Here is a 15,864-nt window from a genome sequence, read left to right as displayed (position 1 = left end):
AGATATCTCTGGGAGTAGGGATGCCACTGCCCCTGAGATATGGAGAACACTTATGCTGAGTGTGGGGAGATCTCTTACGCTGCTAAAGAAAACTTACAAGAATTGAGGGGCTCAATAGCTCCAGCTTCATCAGGATCTTTTCACACTTCCCCATTCCAATTTACATCACCCCATTCTTTCCCAATAAATGCTCTTACCTTAACAGTGGCACCCTGAGGCTGAGATTTAAACTTGCATTTTAATTCAGCCAGTTTCAGGGTGAGATTGGTCATTTGGTTTTTAGTAATTTTCACACTGCTGCTACAGGAGATAAGGGTGTCCTCTCTTTTAGAGAAAAATAGAAGAAATTAGGTCATGTATGCAGTGCTTGAGCTGGAAATTCAAATCCCTAAGCTAATCTTTCATTTTTAAGGGATAAATAATAATTGTGTTTATGGGGTACACTGTGATGTTTAATATATGTTTACATCGTGAAATCATTAACTCAACCTACTTAACAAATCCATCACTTCATATACTTATTATTTTTTGCATCTTTTCTGTCACTACTTTGTCCAGCAACATTAGAAGCTACCAACATATGCCTTTATATTTATTAATTTGCCTACATGTTTGAAGTATCATATACAGAGTCACTTAACTACTTGCTTCGTATAAGTGATTGGTAGGGAGTATCCAATACAGATATTTTGCATAACTCTATGAACAGTTCACACCACAAATTATTAGTACACTCTTTATTAATAGAAATAGAGTCATTAGCATCCTCAAACCTAATCAGGTTAGAGATTTAATTCCAGAAACCTCTTAAAAAAACTAGAAAACTCGTTCTTAAAATTCTATTCCTCTAGAACCACTTTCTGTAACAAAATCTATATTAGGTTTTCTGGAGGAATGGAACAAACAGGATGGATAGATACATATAAGATAATATTTATTATGGAAATTGGATTATGAAGGTCAAGAGTTCCATGATATGATGTCTGCAAAGTGGAGAACCAGGAAAGCCAGTGATGTAATTCAGTGTGAGTCCAAAAACCTGGGAATTCATGAAACCAAAGATGTAAATCCCAGTCTGAGAGCAGGACAAGATGAGATGAAATGCCTTAGTTCAAGCAGAGAGTCAGGAAAAAATGGAGTCAATTTCTCCTTCCTTAGCCTTTTGTTCTATTTAGGTCCTAAATAGAACCTAAAGGGATTTGGTGCTGTCCACCCATATTAGAGAGGTGAAACTACTTTACTGAGTCCACTAATTCAAACATTAATCTCATCTGGAAACATCCTCACAGATACACACAGAAATAATCTTCATTCTAGGCACAGCACACTGTGACCTGTCAAGTTGATACTGTCAACTGATGAATCAAGAGGTTCATAAATTTGGAAAGGAGAGCTTTACTTCTCATAAAGTGCTGCAGCCTGCAAGGTGGCCATTCTGACAGCCTGGGAAGTGTAGCCTCAGGCCAGAAACCAGAAAAAGTCCTTTCAAGGGAGAAGCAAGGGAACAGGAATTTATGCTGAGTGAGGTGGCTGAATATACATATTTAATAAGCTATAGGAGGAGTCATGAATATGTATAAAAGGAGAAACACGAGTATTCACATTTAAGCTTCATGGGTCACATGTTCAAAAAATGGTGTTGTTTGAATTATCTGAGGGTGGAAATTTCAGCACTCTGATGACAAATGGTGAAGCAGAGGACATGGAAACCTTCACTTCACATCCTTCCAGAGTTCGACAGAACCTTTCTGGAGATGATTGTCAGTTCTTGGGAAGGGATGCATTGGAAACTGAAAAGAGGGAGGGAGGGTGAAGTTGTGGTCTCATATGTTTAGCTAAAGGTGATAAAGGAATGAGTTGTTTATTTCTTGTTTGCTATTTGCTAGTGTTGGTTTCTGCTTACTCCCGAGGAAAGAATTCTAGTTAAAAGTTAATAAGGAAGGGGCGTACTGAGGCATGTCTAACCTCTTGTCCAGCCATGGCCAGGAACTCAAGAATCAGGAGGTTTCTTTGGAGTCTCCTTGGCAAGAGGGTGTCCGTTCAGTCAGCGCGAGGGCTAAGGATTTATTCTGTTCTCAACACTTAAAATTAACAGTAGCAACAGCATATTTTTTTCCCATAGAATTGCTTATTTTTACCTTTTGCAATCAGAATATCAAAAGAAATTTACATTAAACTTACAGTATGTTTATTTGTTCTTTCAATAGGTGAATTTGCCCATCAACATTTGTTTCTGACAATCAGAAATCCATTTCAAATATTCAGCATGAAAAAACTATGTATTAAATATTTTCTATGGTAATTGACAAATTTCCTCTTTTAAGTCATGCTTTAAAAATTCAATTGTATAATATTGGAAATCATATAAGTTTAAAGCTACTACTAGTAACCATAATTTGAATACAAATAACATAATAATAAAACTGACAGCTAAATAATAAAAAATAACCCCATATTATATATGACAATACATAAATGTCAGAATGGAGATTCAAATTCATGTTTGTTTGACTTCAAATTCTGGTTACTCTTCCCTGTATATTGAAGCTTACTGAAATGAAGTCTGAAGAGTTTCAGAAATTTTCAAAAGTAATGAATTAATGTTGATGGTTTCTTAAATTTGATCCAAAGCATTAAATTAATCCTACAAATTTATCAAAAGTATTAAGTAATGATACAGTGAAAAATCATCCAGTGCCATCACAGAGTTAAATAATAAAAATATAAAGGGCACAAATCAACCAACTACTTTCCCCTTGCTTAATTTAAGCCATCAGCGAGGTGTGGTTAACAAAGGTAATACAATCTTAGGATGCATAATAGAAGTTAATTGCCTAGATAATGGAAAATAATATCCTCATTGGACTGTGTTGGTCAGAACACACATAGAATAATGAAATCAATTTTGTATTCTCTAGGACTTTACTTGGACCCATATTAGGACAACTAACAGCTTGGCTTATAGGTAGTTTTTATGCATCTTTCTTCTACCATAGACTGTGAATTACATGCATGCAAGGATCATGACTTATCTAATATATCATTTGCACTTAGCAGAAAATGTGGCCATTAGTATCTGCTTAGTAAAGCATTACATTCATTAAGTCACCCGTCTTATCTCCTTGGACTCTTGCCATAATATTATAACTAGTTTATTTGCCTCTTTCTTCTCTTCACTGAGTTCCATTCTCTACATAATTGCTTAAGCAATAAAGTAACCTCTCCAAGGTCAAAGGACTAGTAAGTGACAGACATTAGATTTAACCTAGGTAGACTAACTTTAGAGCTTTTAAAATGTTCAGAATCTGATTTGTTAATAAAATCTTCTCTCAAAAATAAAAAGTCACAAAACAAACAAAAGAGTATTTGGAGAGTGTTTTGGTTGGAATGTTTGTCCCCTCCAAAGCTCATGTTGAAACTTTATTCCCAATGTGGCAGTATTGAGATGCAGGGCCTTTAAGAGGTAATCAAGTCATAAGGGACTAAGAGATTAATCAATTAATGGATTAATGAATTGATAGATTATCATAGGGATAGGACTAGTGGCTTTGTAATAAGAAGAAGAGAGACATAAGCTGACATGCTCAGTGTGTGATGTCCTGTGCAGCCTTGGCACTCTGCATAGTCCCCACGACTAAGAAGGTTCTCACTAAATGTGGCCCCTTGACCTCAGATTTCTGAGCCTCCATGACTGTAAGAAAAAAATTTATTTTCTTTATAAGTGACCCAGTTTGTTAGAAGCAATAAAACAACAGACTAGACGGAGAGGATTAATTTTTCTTGCTTAATGGCATTCTCCACACATTAATGTGTAATGAGTGGAGCGTTTTAAGAGAGACTTTGACAACTAGAAATAAGAAAGTGAAGAAGTAACCAGGAACATGAGCTGGCTGAAGAAAGTTCTATAAAAGGAAACCTGAAAGAATGAGAAAGTTTTATCTTAACAAAACCTTGTTTGAGGATATATATGTTTACCATCTTTACAGTATTAACACCTATCATGAGATTAAAAAAAAGTATTCTGTACTTTTCCAGGTTTTCTCTGTCATAAAATAGGTACTTAATAACTACTTGATTGCTTAATTAAGCAATAACTACTTGATTCCTTAATTAAGCAATAAGTAACAACGAGTTGATACAGGCAACACAGAAGTCAAGAACAATGTAATAAAACAAAGTTCTTCAAAATTATCAGATCATTCCAACAATGCAGGCTATGAAACAAACCACAAGAATTGAATGGAGATACTGATTGTCTACAAGTAGAAAAAGTTAGACTATTTGCCTATCTTGTTTAACAAAATGAACACCAGTCTGGGACAAAAATGTAACAATTTAAGCCTTTTCGTTAAAAGTAAATATACTGCTATTCTGAAAAGTCTCTATAAGCCCATATGGTTGTTATTCACAATTGTAGGCATTGTACATTATGTAATTTATAACAATGCTCCAAGTTAAGCTGTCACCATCTCCTCACTAGTGAACATTTTACAAGGTTGCATATCTTACCTATAGTTTGCAAATGACATAAGATCTTTGTAGATTTAAATTTATATAAAAATTAACTGTACAAAATTTATGCTTTACTGACTGTAATGCTTATTGTGTTAATATCATTTTTATAGTAGAGAGAAAAGACAACAGATTATCATTATCATCATAATTATCATCAAACTTTCTTTAGCATTATGTTTTATAGAGTAACTTGTCATAAAAAGCAGGTAACTACTCATGAGTTTTTGTTCTTGTTTTTGTCCTTTGTTATGGGTTTTGACAAGGAACTCATAATGCTCTATGAGTCTAAATTCCCTCATAAATAATGTGAAAAATACCTAACTTGCATATTTTGTGGAGAATTAATAATATTAAATATAAATCATCCAGCAAAGCAGATAACATATGGTGTAAATATATAATACCTATTGTTTGTATTACGGCACAGAAAAATATCAAGTATTTATAATGGAATGGAAAAACATAAAGCAAGTGCTACAATTCTAATTTTTATAAACTGAGTTTCAGCATTATACGTGAAAACCATAAGATCACAAAAACAATAAGTTGCAATGGGTGGGGACAGGCATATCAAAAATATCAGAAAAAGACCTTCAACATTTGCTCCTCCACAAAAGCAATTAAAAAAAGGCAGAAATTGTCAAAAACAACTTTTTTTTTCAGAATTCTGGAAATTAACTAAAGGCTTGCAATAATCTTATGAACATTTATTAAAATGAAGAGCTAAATCTTGAAAAAACAAACAGCAATGAGCTTTGTGGTGCTTTAACCTTCCCCATTTTCATTCTTGTATTCTCAGCTCTATGTGAGCATTTAAAGTAAGCTTTCTTGGAGATAATATATCTGGGAAAATCAGTAGCATTGCACTGAAGGTTAGATTAATTTTGGAGATCTCTAATAGGTCTACTTTCCCAAATTGACCATGTTTTCCTATTTGACAATTCCTTGAAACAACTGCATTCATAGGGAGGGCTTCTCTTAATTTGACTTGAGTTAGAGCTAAGTTGGTGAGGAAAGATTTATTCCTAAGGTATTTGTTGAAAACAAGTAGCAAAAATTGTTTAACGTTACAGCTAGCTGAGGTAGCAATACCAGCTGGGGCAAACAAAAGACTGCACAAAAATACTAAAGGAAAATCTAGGGAATAAAATGCCCATGGGAGCTTTGAAAAACTCCAGTATATCTTTGGAGATATAGAAGGACATGTGCTTATGTAGAGATCTTCACATGTTTAGTAAAGGTCTGAAAGCATATTAATCTCTCACTTCTGGCTAAACTCAATGCTAAGTGAAGCTAAAAGGTGGAGGCTCATAAAAAGTCATAAAGTTCTCAGTATTAAAGACATGACCCAACGAATACAATTTTGTGTCATTCAGCAAAGACTAGGAGAACTATAGTTCAAGGCAACTAAGAAAATATATGTGTAATCATTAAGTGAACATTAAGTTAAACAAGTAAACAGACAAGTATACATACATAACAGATAATATACAGGCTTACCAGAATTAGCCCAGGAATAAGCCAACATCATCAGCAGCAACAACAATTAAAGAAAAACAAAACAGTAAACAACAAATTCTGGGGGGAGTAGTGAATTTTATTTCCAGATTTGCAATGGTATATTGTTACAAAAGTTCAATTTTCAACAAAAAGTATTTAAAACACGGAAAGAAAAATGAAAGAATGGCCCATAAGCAAGGGGAGGAAAGCAGTTAATGGAACCTCTACTCAGAAAGCTCAGACACAGACTTATAGACAAAACTTTACATGGGCTATTATAAATATATTCAGAGAAGTAATGAACGCTATGTCTAAAGAAAAAAGAGGAAGTAACCAACAATGTATCACTAAATAGAGAACGTCAATAAAGTGATAGATTATAAATAACTAATAAGAAAGAAAGTAACAGAAATAAAATTTCCTAGAGGAGACAGCCTGGGAAAATGGCAGAGAGAAGGCAGGACTAACTTGCAGCTTCCACTTGGACAGACAGAGCGGTATGTGGAGACACAACATGAACTTTTGCTCCAAGAACTGCCACAGAAACATACCAGGAAAGCCAAGAGATCTGCAGACCTTTGAAGGAGGCAGACTGCCATTGCAGGCTTTGTGGAACAGCAGAGGCACTGTGAGTTGGCTGGCTTTCTCAGCTGTGAGGCTTGTAGCCTGGGGCAAGTTCTCAGCCCTGCTCACCCACTGCCTGGAAATAAACTCCGTGCTTTGGCGGGGGACACGGTGGAAATGAGACTTACAAATTGAAGAAAACTAAGGAACATGGAATTTAAATGTAATGTAGATTATGGGTTTTATCCACAGACATATAACCACAGTAATATAAAAATAGTTCAAATTCAAATAAAGTTTAGCTAGGAGTATTGTTTCAAAGTTAATTTTTAGTTTGATAATTGTACTGTGGTTATGTAAGATTTTGCATTTAGTGGAAGTTGAACAAAAATATACAGGAACTCACTGTACTGTTTTTTGCAACTCTGGTCTATGTTTAAAATTATTGCAAAATATAAAGTTTTAAAAAATTTATTAGAGGAGCTCAATGGCAGATTTAAGAAGTAAGAATAAACAACTATTGACCTTGAAGATCAGCCAGTTGATATGTTCCTGTTTTATTTGCAGAAAAAAAAATAAAAGAAAGAGGAAAATTAAATAGAGCCTCAGAGACTAATGGGACACCAGGAATTATGTTAGCCTGTGCATAGTGGGGGTCCCAGAAAAAGAGGAGAAAAAGAATAGGGAAGAAATAATATTTTAAGAAATAATGACCAAAAGCTTTCCAAGTTTGACAAAGAACATTAACCTATACTTCCAAGAAGTACGACACACTTCAAGTAGGATAAATTTAAAGATATATTCTAGTAAAATTATGAAAAACCAAAGAGAGAGAACCTTGAAAGTAGCAAGATAGAAATAATTCATTACATTACAGGTGATCTTCAATAATAACAACAGCTGATTTTTTTTTTAAATTTCAACTTTTATTTTAGACTTAGGGGTACATATGATGCAAGTTTGTTACAAGGGGATATTGTGTGATGCTGAGATTTTGGGTATTATAGATTCTGTCACCAAGGTAGTGAGCATGGTTCCCAACAGTTTTCCAAACTTTTTCCCACTCTCTCCCTGTCTCCTCTAGTAGTTCCCAGCATCTATTTTGCCATCTTTATGTTCAAAAGTACTCAGTGTTTAGCTGCCATTTATAAGTGATAATGTGTGGTATTGGGGTTTCTGCTCCTGTATTAATTTGCTTAGGATAGTGGCTTCTGGCTGGATCCATGTTGCTGCAAAAGGCATGATTTCATTCTTTTTAATGGTGGCATAGTATTTCATGGTGTACATGTACGACACTTTCTTTATCCATTCCACCATTAATGTGCACCTAGGTTGATTCCATGTGTTTGCTACTGTGAATAATTCAGCTGACTTCTAATTAGAAATTATGGAGGCCAGAAGACATTGGATACCGTATTCAAAGTGCTGAAAGGAAGAGACTGTCAACTAAGAATGATAGATTTGTAAAATTATTCCTTAAAACTGAAAGGAATATTACAACATTTTAACATAATAATAAAAACCAGAAAGATTTAAATGCTAGCCTTGCCTAATAAAAGTAAAATAGCAACAAAAATCTTTTGGGCTTAAATGAGAGTACATTAGACAGTAAATTGCATCCACATGAAGAAATAAACACAACTACATAAGTAAATATAAAAGACAATAAAATGTATTTCTATTTATAACTCTTTTTTTTTTTTTTTTTTTTTTTTTTTTGAGACGGAGTCTCGCTCTGTCGCCCAGGCTGGAGTGCAGTGGCGCAATCTCGGCTCACTGCAAGCTCCGCCTCCCGGGTTCACGCCATTCTCCTGCCTCAGCCTCTCCGAGTAGCTGGGACTACAGGCGCCCGCCACCACGCCCGGCTAATTTTTTTGTATTTTTAGTAGAGACGGGGTTTCACCGTGGTCTCGATCTCCTGACCTCATGATCCGCCCACCTCGGCCTCCCAAAGTGCTGGGATTACAAGCGTGAGCCACCGCGCCCGGCCTATAATTCTTTTTATATCTTACTTTCTTAAAAACATTGGCATAAATTAAATGATAAAACTGTTAGGTGTTTATAATATTTAAAGATATAATTTGTACGACAGTAGAGGCACAAATGAGAAAGAAGTAAGAGAGTTACATTAAAGCAATTGGTCTGTAGACTATGGAAATTATGTTCGTATTAGTCCAAAAAATGTAGCAATGAGGGAATCCCAGAAAGAGAGGAGAAAGACAAAAAAGACATCAATATATTAAAAACTAATAGCAAAATGTTATATATCAGTCCTACATAATCAGTAATTATATTAACTATAAATGATTTAAACATTATTTAAAAGGTAATGGCTGGTGGAACACATTAGAAAGTCATGATTCAACCATATTCTGTGGAAAAGAACACATACTTTATATTTAAATGATCAAATAATTTGAAAGTGAAAGGATGGATACAGATTCCGTGCAGATGGTAATCAAAAAGGACCAAGAATGGTTATACAAATATCAAACTAAATAGATTGTGTATTTACAAAGATGTTGCTAGAGGTAAAGAAGACATTTTAAATGCTGAAAGAGCCAAACCACCAGAAATACATGACAATTATCATATATATGTATCTAACAACTGACTGAAAGGAGAAACAGACAGTTCAACAATAAATAGTTGGAGACTTTGTATCCTATGTGCATAATTGGTAGAATTAAAAGAAAGAAGTTTGAGAAAGAAATAGGAAACTTAAACAACCCAACAAACCAACTAGACCTAATAGACATCTATAGAACACTGTATTTAACAACAATAACATACATATTTTTTCAATTGTACAAGGTACATTTTCCATGATAGAGCATATATTTGCCCACAATATAAACTTTAAAAAATTTAAAATCATACAATGAATGTTCTCTGACAACAGAATGAAATTAGAAATCAATAACAAAAAATAAGAAAATTTAAATATAAGGAAATTAACATATTCAACTAAAATATTTGGCAGAAAAAATATTACAAAAGAAATTATTTCCAATTTCCTTTTCTAATTTTCATTTCTTTGAGAAAAATGTAAACAAAAGCGTAACATACCAAAATTTATAGGATGCAGCCAAAAACGTGCATAAAAGAAAATCGATCACTCTAATTGTCTATACTAAAATGGTCTTATTTTAATAGATATGTTTGGATTTGTGTCCTTGCCCAAATCTCATGTCAAATTGGAATACCCAGTGTTGAAGGTGAAACCTGGCAGGAGGTGATTGGATCAGGGGGCAGATTTTCCTCTTGCTACTCTCATAAAAGTGAATGAGCTATTGTGAGATCTGGTTGTTTAAAAGTGTATGGCACTGCCGCCACCCCATCCTCCTGCTCCAGCCATGTAAGATGTGCCTCCTTCCTCTTTGCCTTCTTCCATGATTACAAGTTTCCTGAGGCCTCCCCAGTTATGCTTCCTGTACAGCCTGCAGAGCCGTGAGACAATTAAACCTCTTTTCTTTATAAATTACCCAGTCTCAGGTAGTTCTTTAGAGCAATATGAGAATGGACTAATACAGAAAATTGGTACCTAGGCGATATTATTTGGCTGTGTCCCCACCCAAATCTCATCGTGAATTCCCACATGTTGTGAGAGGGACCAAGTGGGAAGTAATTGAATCATAGGGACAGGTCTTTCCTGTGCTGTTCTAGTGATAGTGAGTAAGTCTCATGAGATCTGATGGTTATTATAAGGGGAAGTTTTCCTGCACAAGCTCTTTTCTTGCTGGCATCCATGTAAGATGTGACTTGCTCCTCCTTGCTTCCCACCATGATTGTGAGGCTTCCTCAGCCACAAGAAACTGTAAGTTCAGTTAAACCTGTTTCTTTTGTAAATTGCCCAGTCTTGGATATGTCTTTATCAGCAGTGTGAAAACAGACTAATATATTAGGAGTGGGGCATTGCTATAAAGATACCTGAAAATGTGGAAGGGACTTGGGAACTAGGTAATGGGAAGAGGTTAGTACAGTGTGGAAGGCTCAAAAGAAGACAAGAAGATGAGGGAAAGTTTGGACTTCCTATAGAATTGTTAAGTTGTTATGACCAAAATGCCTTATGAGGAGAAACTACCATCCCCACACCAGACTCTGTGCACAGCCAGGAGATCCCAGTCTGTAAAGGTTGCTGATCCAGCTTCAGCTGTGGCTAAAAGAGTCCCAGATACATCTCAGACCACTGCACCAGAGGATGCAAAGTATACACATTGATGGCTTCATGTGGTGTTAATCCTGTGGGTACACAGAAGGCAAGAGTTGAGGCTTGGGAGCCTCCCCCTAGATTTCAAAGAATGTATGAGAATACTTGCATGTCCAGGCAGAAGCCTGCTGCAGAGGAAGAGCCCTCATGGAGAACCTCTACTAGGGCAGTGCAGAGGGGAAATGTGGATTTGGAGCCCCCACACAGAGTCCCCAATGGAGCACTGCCTTGTGAAGCTGTGAGGAGAGGACCACTGTTCTCCAGAGCCCATGATGGTAGATCCACGAACAGCTTGCACCATGCACCTAGAAAAGCTGCAGGCACTCAACGCCAGCCTCTGAAAGCAGCTGAGGGGGCTGTATTCTGCAGAGCCACAGGGACAGAGATGCACAAAGTCTTGGGAGTTCACCCCTTGCATCAGTGTGGCCTGGATGTGAAACATAGTGTCATAAGAGACTATTTTGGAGCTTTAATATTTAATGACTGCCCTGCTGGGTTGCAGACTTGTGTGGGTCCTGTAATCCCTGTGCCTTGGCTGATAGCTCCTTTTCGGAATGGATGTATTTACCCAATGCCTGTACCCCCCATGTATGTTAGAAGTAGCTAATTTGTTTTTCATTTTATAGTCTCATAGGTGGAAGGGACTTGCTTTGTCTGAGATGATACTTTGGACTGTGGACTTTTGAATTAATGCTGAAATGAGTTAAGACTTGGGGGACTATTGAAAAGGGATAATTATATTTTGCAATGTGAGAAGGACATGAGATTTTTAAGGGAGCAAGGCTGCAATGATATGGTTTGGTTCTGTGTCACTGCCCAAATATCATGTCAAATTGAAATCCCAAATGTTGGAAGAGAGGCCTGGTGGGAGGTGATTGGATCATGGGGGCAGATTTCCCCTTTGCTGTTCTTGTGATAGTCAGTGAGAACTCATGAGATTTGGTTTGGCACATACCACCTCTCACTCTTCCTCCTGCTCCGGCCATGTAAGATGTGCCTCCTTCTTTTTCGCCTTCTCTCATAATTGTAAGTTTCCTGAGGCCTCCCCAGCCATGCTTCTTGAACAGCCTGAAGAACTGGGAGTCAGTTAAACCCCTTTTCTTATGAATTATCCAGTCTTAGGTAATTCTTTAGAGCAATGTGGGAACAAAGTAATATGTCAATATTCTAATCTTCTACCATAAAATTTGGAAAAAAGCAAACTAAAAACAAAATAAGCAGAAGAAATAACATTATATATTATATAAACTTTATAAATGTAATTAAAGCTACTATAAGGAATATCTATTTGGGGGAATAAATAAAATAGAATAAAATAACAAATGTGTTGGTTCCTTGCAAATATTAGAAAATGTTTAGCCACACCAGGCAAAAAAGAAGAAAATACAATAATAAAATCAGAAATGAAAGAATATACATCACTAATGACCTTACATAAATAGAGTGTATTATAATGGAATACTAGGAGAAATTCTACACCTACAAATTAGGTAATCCAAATGAAAAATTTTTTTGCAGTGGAACATTATTTGTTCACAAAAGGCAGTACTGATAAATGCCACAGAGTGGATGAACCTTTAAAGCCTATGCTAAATGAAAGAAGCCAGTCAAACCATTACATATTGTAATATGTAGCTATTGTAATGTTATAATATGTAATTTTAAAAAATGTAATATATATATGTACACATATAAAACAAATATGAGGATATTACTATAAAAGGTCTCAAATTAGCAAATCTGTATAGACAGTAGCATTTGCCAGGAGATGAGAGGAGTGGAAAATGAAGAGTGATTAATAACAGGTGTCTGGATTTATTTAAGGTTAAGGAAATATTCTAAAATTAGTTAGTGGTAGTGATTGCACAACTCTGAATATAATAAAGACCAATGAGTTTACATTTTAAGAGGGTAAAGTTTTGGGCATATACTTTGTATCTCAAAAATTGTTATACATATAATAGGTAGCAGAAATAAGATTTAAATGTAGATCTCACTACAGTTTCATTCTAGTGTGCTTACCATAGTAACTCTATAAATATTACTCACATTCAAACTTATACTAAGAAAATAACTTTACACTTTTCTGTATTCATTTAATCTTAGTACTTTCCAGACACCAGAGATATCCACATACATCATCTCATTTTGATTCTTCCCAAATCCAATTGTGAAATTGGATTATACCATCTCTGTTACTGTCCCTTCGTAATAGTGGAGAAATCTTAGAATCAAAGACGATAATAGATATAACCAAATTCACAAATTTAAAAACTGGCAGAGTTTGTCAATAGTTTTTTGGTTCCCTGAGCCATATTCACTTGGCTTATCTGTACTTTTGCAGTTCTGGTTGACAGGATTTACGTATAGAAGTAGTGTCCCTTCTCAAGCACCTTCCATGTTTTATCTTTCAGCTTTTACGCCCAGGGATTTTGTCAGAATCTCTTTTCAGCCTCTGCAAATTAGCACTGGGAATTCATACACTGGGACATCCTCACCTGAAAGACATGGAAGTCATGGATAATTGCCTTGGGTGCTCATCCTTCAGAAGAAGGATTCTAAGACACAGTTTTATCAGAGCATGTTGGAAGAGACCCAGTTGCCCCAGCAGTAACATTTTTAATAATTAAGTTGCATTTTATTTTCTTTGTTGCATTTTTTATTCTTCCTGTTCCATCATATGCACCTTACTTCTTTAGAACAAACTCCAAAATGAACTTATGCATTCCAGTTGTTTTCTCAGGTTCTACGTTTCTACAAAACACAAACTAAGGCAGATGTAAATATGAGTAACTGGGAAATCTGTCACAATCAAGCAGTCTCCTCAAAATACTTTGTTGGCAACATGGTAAGAACATATATTTCTAACTTGCATTTACCTCCATTTTTTTCCAATACTTATTTTACTTTCAGTTTCTGTGGGTCTAAATTATTGCCTCATATATCTTCATATATACCATGTTGGAAGTGGCTGATAACTGAGATATCTTACCATGTTTCCCTCACTAGCCCTGCCTATTAAAAATATGCACTGATGACAGAACTGTCAATGCCCTTTATATTATGTCATATATACATTTCCTTACTAATCTATAAGTTGGAGAGGGCATCTCCTAATGATGAAGCCCATCTGGGTGTCTGTATTAACTATAAAAAGAAAATAGAAGAGAAAAAAACACATTTTGTTCTGAGAAAACTATTTGTTTTGGGAACTCATATATTTTGAAAATGATGCATTTATACTCAAAGTAAGTCAAGCTAACTCTATAATAATTGCCTGTTTTGACTTTAGAAATTGAGTGCATTATGAACACTTTCATTGAAAGGTGAATACAAGGGTACCCAGAGGCCTTTTTAATGGAGCTACAATTAGATGAAACTATATTATTCTTTACCATGCTGTGTTTCCCATTAGTTGGTGATCAAAAGAAAAATTCCAAAAAAGATCAGTAGGATGCAAGATTCATTACAGACTGATTCAGTAGTGTAATCACTAGCTAGTGCAATCTCAGTATGAATGGAGTCCCGGGAGAGTCATTTGCTATGTGATAGCACTAGAGAGGGGAGAAATCAAATGACTTCTAGAATGTAGATTGGTTTAGGTTGCATTACACAGGAAAGGATTATATCTCATACTGTCATCCATCCTGGCATCTGAGAACAGTGCATCTAAAACATCTAATTTCCACAGAAGGTATACATCAACTTTGCTGCATAGCCTGATTCAGCAACTCCTGAGAAGAAAGGGAAACTGTACTGCTGCTATGTGAAAACAGCTGCAATTAATTATAGCATGCTTCTGGTGCTTCTTGCCAAGGACATAAAACTAATTTTTCATTATTATTCAATTTATATCTATTATGTTTATCATTTTCTCTCGACACCATAAATCTAAAACAGAGTTTCCTGTCTACAGCAGTCATTGCAATAACTATTGAAGGGCATTGAGAATAATAGAAGAAATAATAAAAAGGGATACTTAAGACTTAGGATCTAGTTCTAGTTCTGTCAAAATCTGGCTGTGTGAAAGTAAATTATTTAACTTACCTGTGCCTCGATAAACTCATCTAAAAATGTAATAATCATAATTGAAATTCCTAAAAAAAGAGCTATGAATTTTGCAGTTTTTGAATTTTACTTCAAATTTTATCTAGAGCTATGATTCTTCAAACTATTACAAATACATAAGTTTCTGATGAAATGTAGGTACTTTTCAGCACGGCTGAGACAAAGTAACTGTACTTGAATAATTTATATTTGTATCTTAAATCTCTTTTGTCCATCGATTAAAATAACTCGAATAGTTTAATATAAGGAACAGAGTAATAAAATGCTTTCCAAAATAATATCATTGCTACATCAAATCAAAGCATATCATTGGAACATCAAATCAAAGCATTTCATTGGAACATCAAATCAAATCTGTGTTGGTCAATATTAGGCAATAATGAAGTAAAGTTTATATCTAGCCCTTTCATTTGACAAGATCCAGAGGAAAATACTGTTCATAAAAAAATCCTAGTATTTCTTAATAATCCTGGGCATTATCTCAGATTCAGAGGAGAACCCAGAAGGTGGCTAGGAAGAGCATATTGATGGTGCATTGCAAGGTCTTTCTTGGATACACAGAAAACAAATTGAACCTGGCAAATTGTCTAGCAGGGGAGATGGTTTCAGTCTAACTAAAAAAGACTGTTTATAGCAACTAGCAAATGGCAATCAGTGTTATTCTAGATTCCCCCATTGAATTGCTGCTTCTAAGGAGGAATTTAGACTAGTTTACATATTTTTATATCTAGGCTTCAAACTCATTGTAGTTCTGCTATATATTGCCAATGGCTTATATTACAAATCTGAGTGTTTTATATTTTCCCAGATCCTCTATTTCATTAATTTTAATAAACATACTCTGGGTCACTTGAAATTATTATTATTTTTATTAAAATTTTTATCACAACCAAATCTACAGTCTTTAAGAGGATAAAAAGGGAGAAGTATGAGCACTTCAGTATCCATTAATTTTACAAATTAGGTACAATGGATAAATTCCTTGAGAAACACAGGGTTGTAAAACC

The 15,864-nt window shown here is 35.1% G+C and overlaps 1 long non-coding RNA gene across 1 annotated transcript in view; it reads left to right on the top strand.

Moving 5' to 3' along the window:
* LOC129464870 (uncharacterized) overlaps nt 1-13,310 on the top strand; it is a 120,039-nt gene extending 106,729 nt beyond the window's left edge. The window contains exon 4 of the long non-coding RNA XR_008651787.2: nt 13,204-13,310. This is a non-coding gene — a long non-coding RNA (uncharacterized lncRNA). The remainder of the gene's footprint in view (nt 1-13,203) is intronic.
* The last annotated feature ends 2,554 nt before the right edge of the window (nt 13,311-15,864 follow it).

Source organism: Symphalangus syndactylus, chromosome 16 (genome assembly GCF_028878055.3).
Source record: "Symphalangus syndactylus isolate Jambi chromosome 16, NHGRI_mSymSyn1-v2.1_pri, whole genome shotgun sequence".
In the NCBI taxonomy this organism is placed as follows: Eukaryota; Metazoa; Chordata; class Mammalia; order Primates; family Hylobatidae; genus Symphalangus; species Symphalangus syndactylus.
This window is presented reverse-complemented; position numbering and strand designations above follow the sequence as displayed.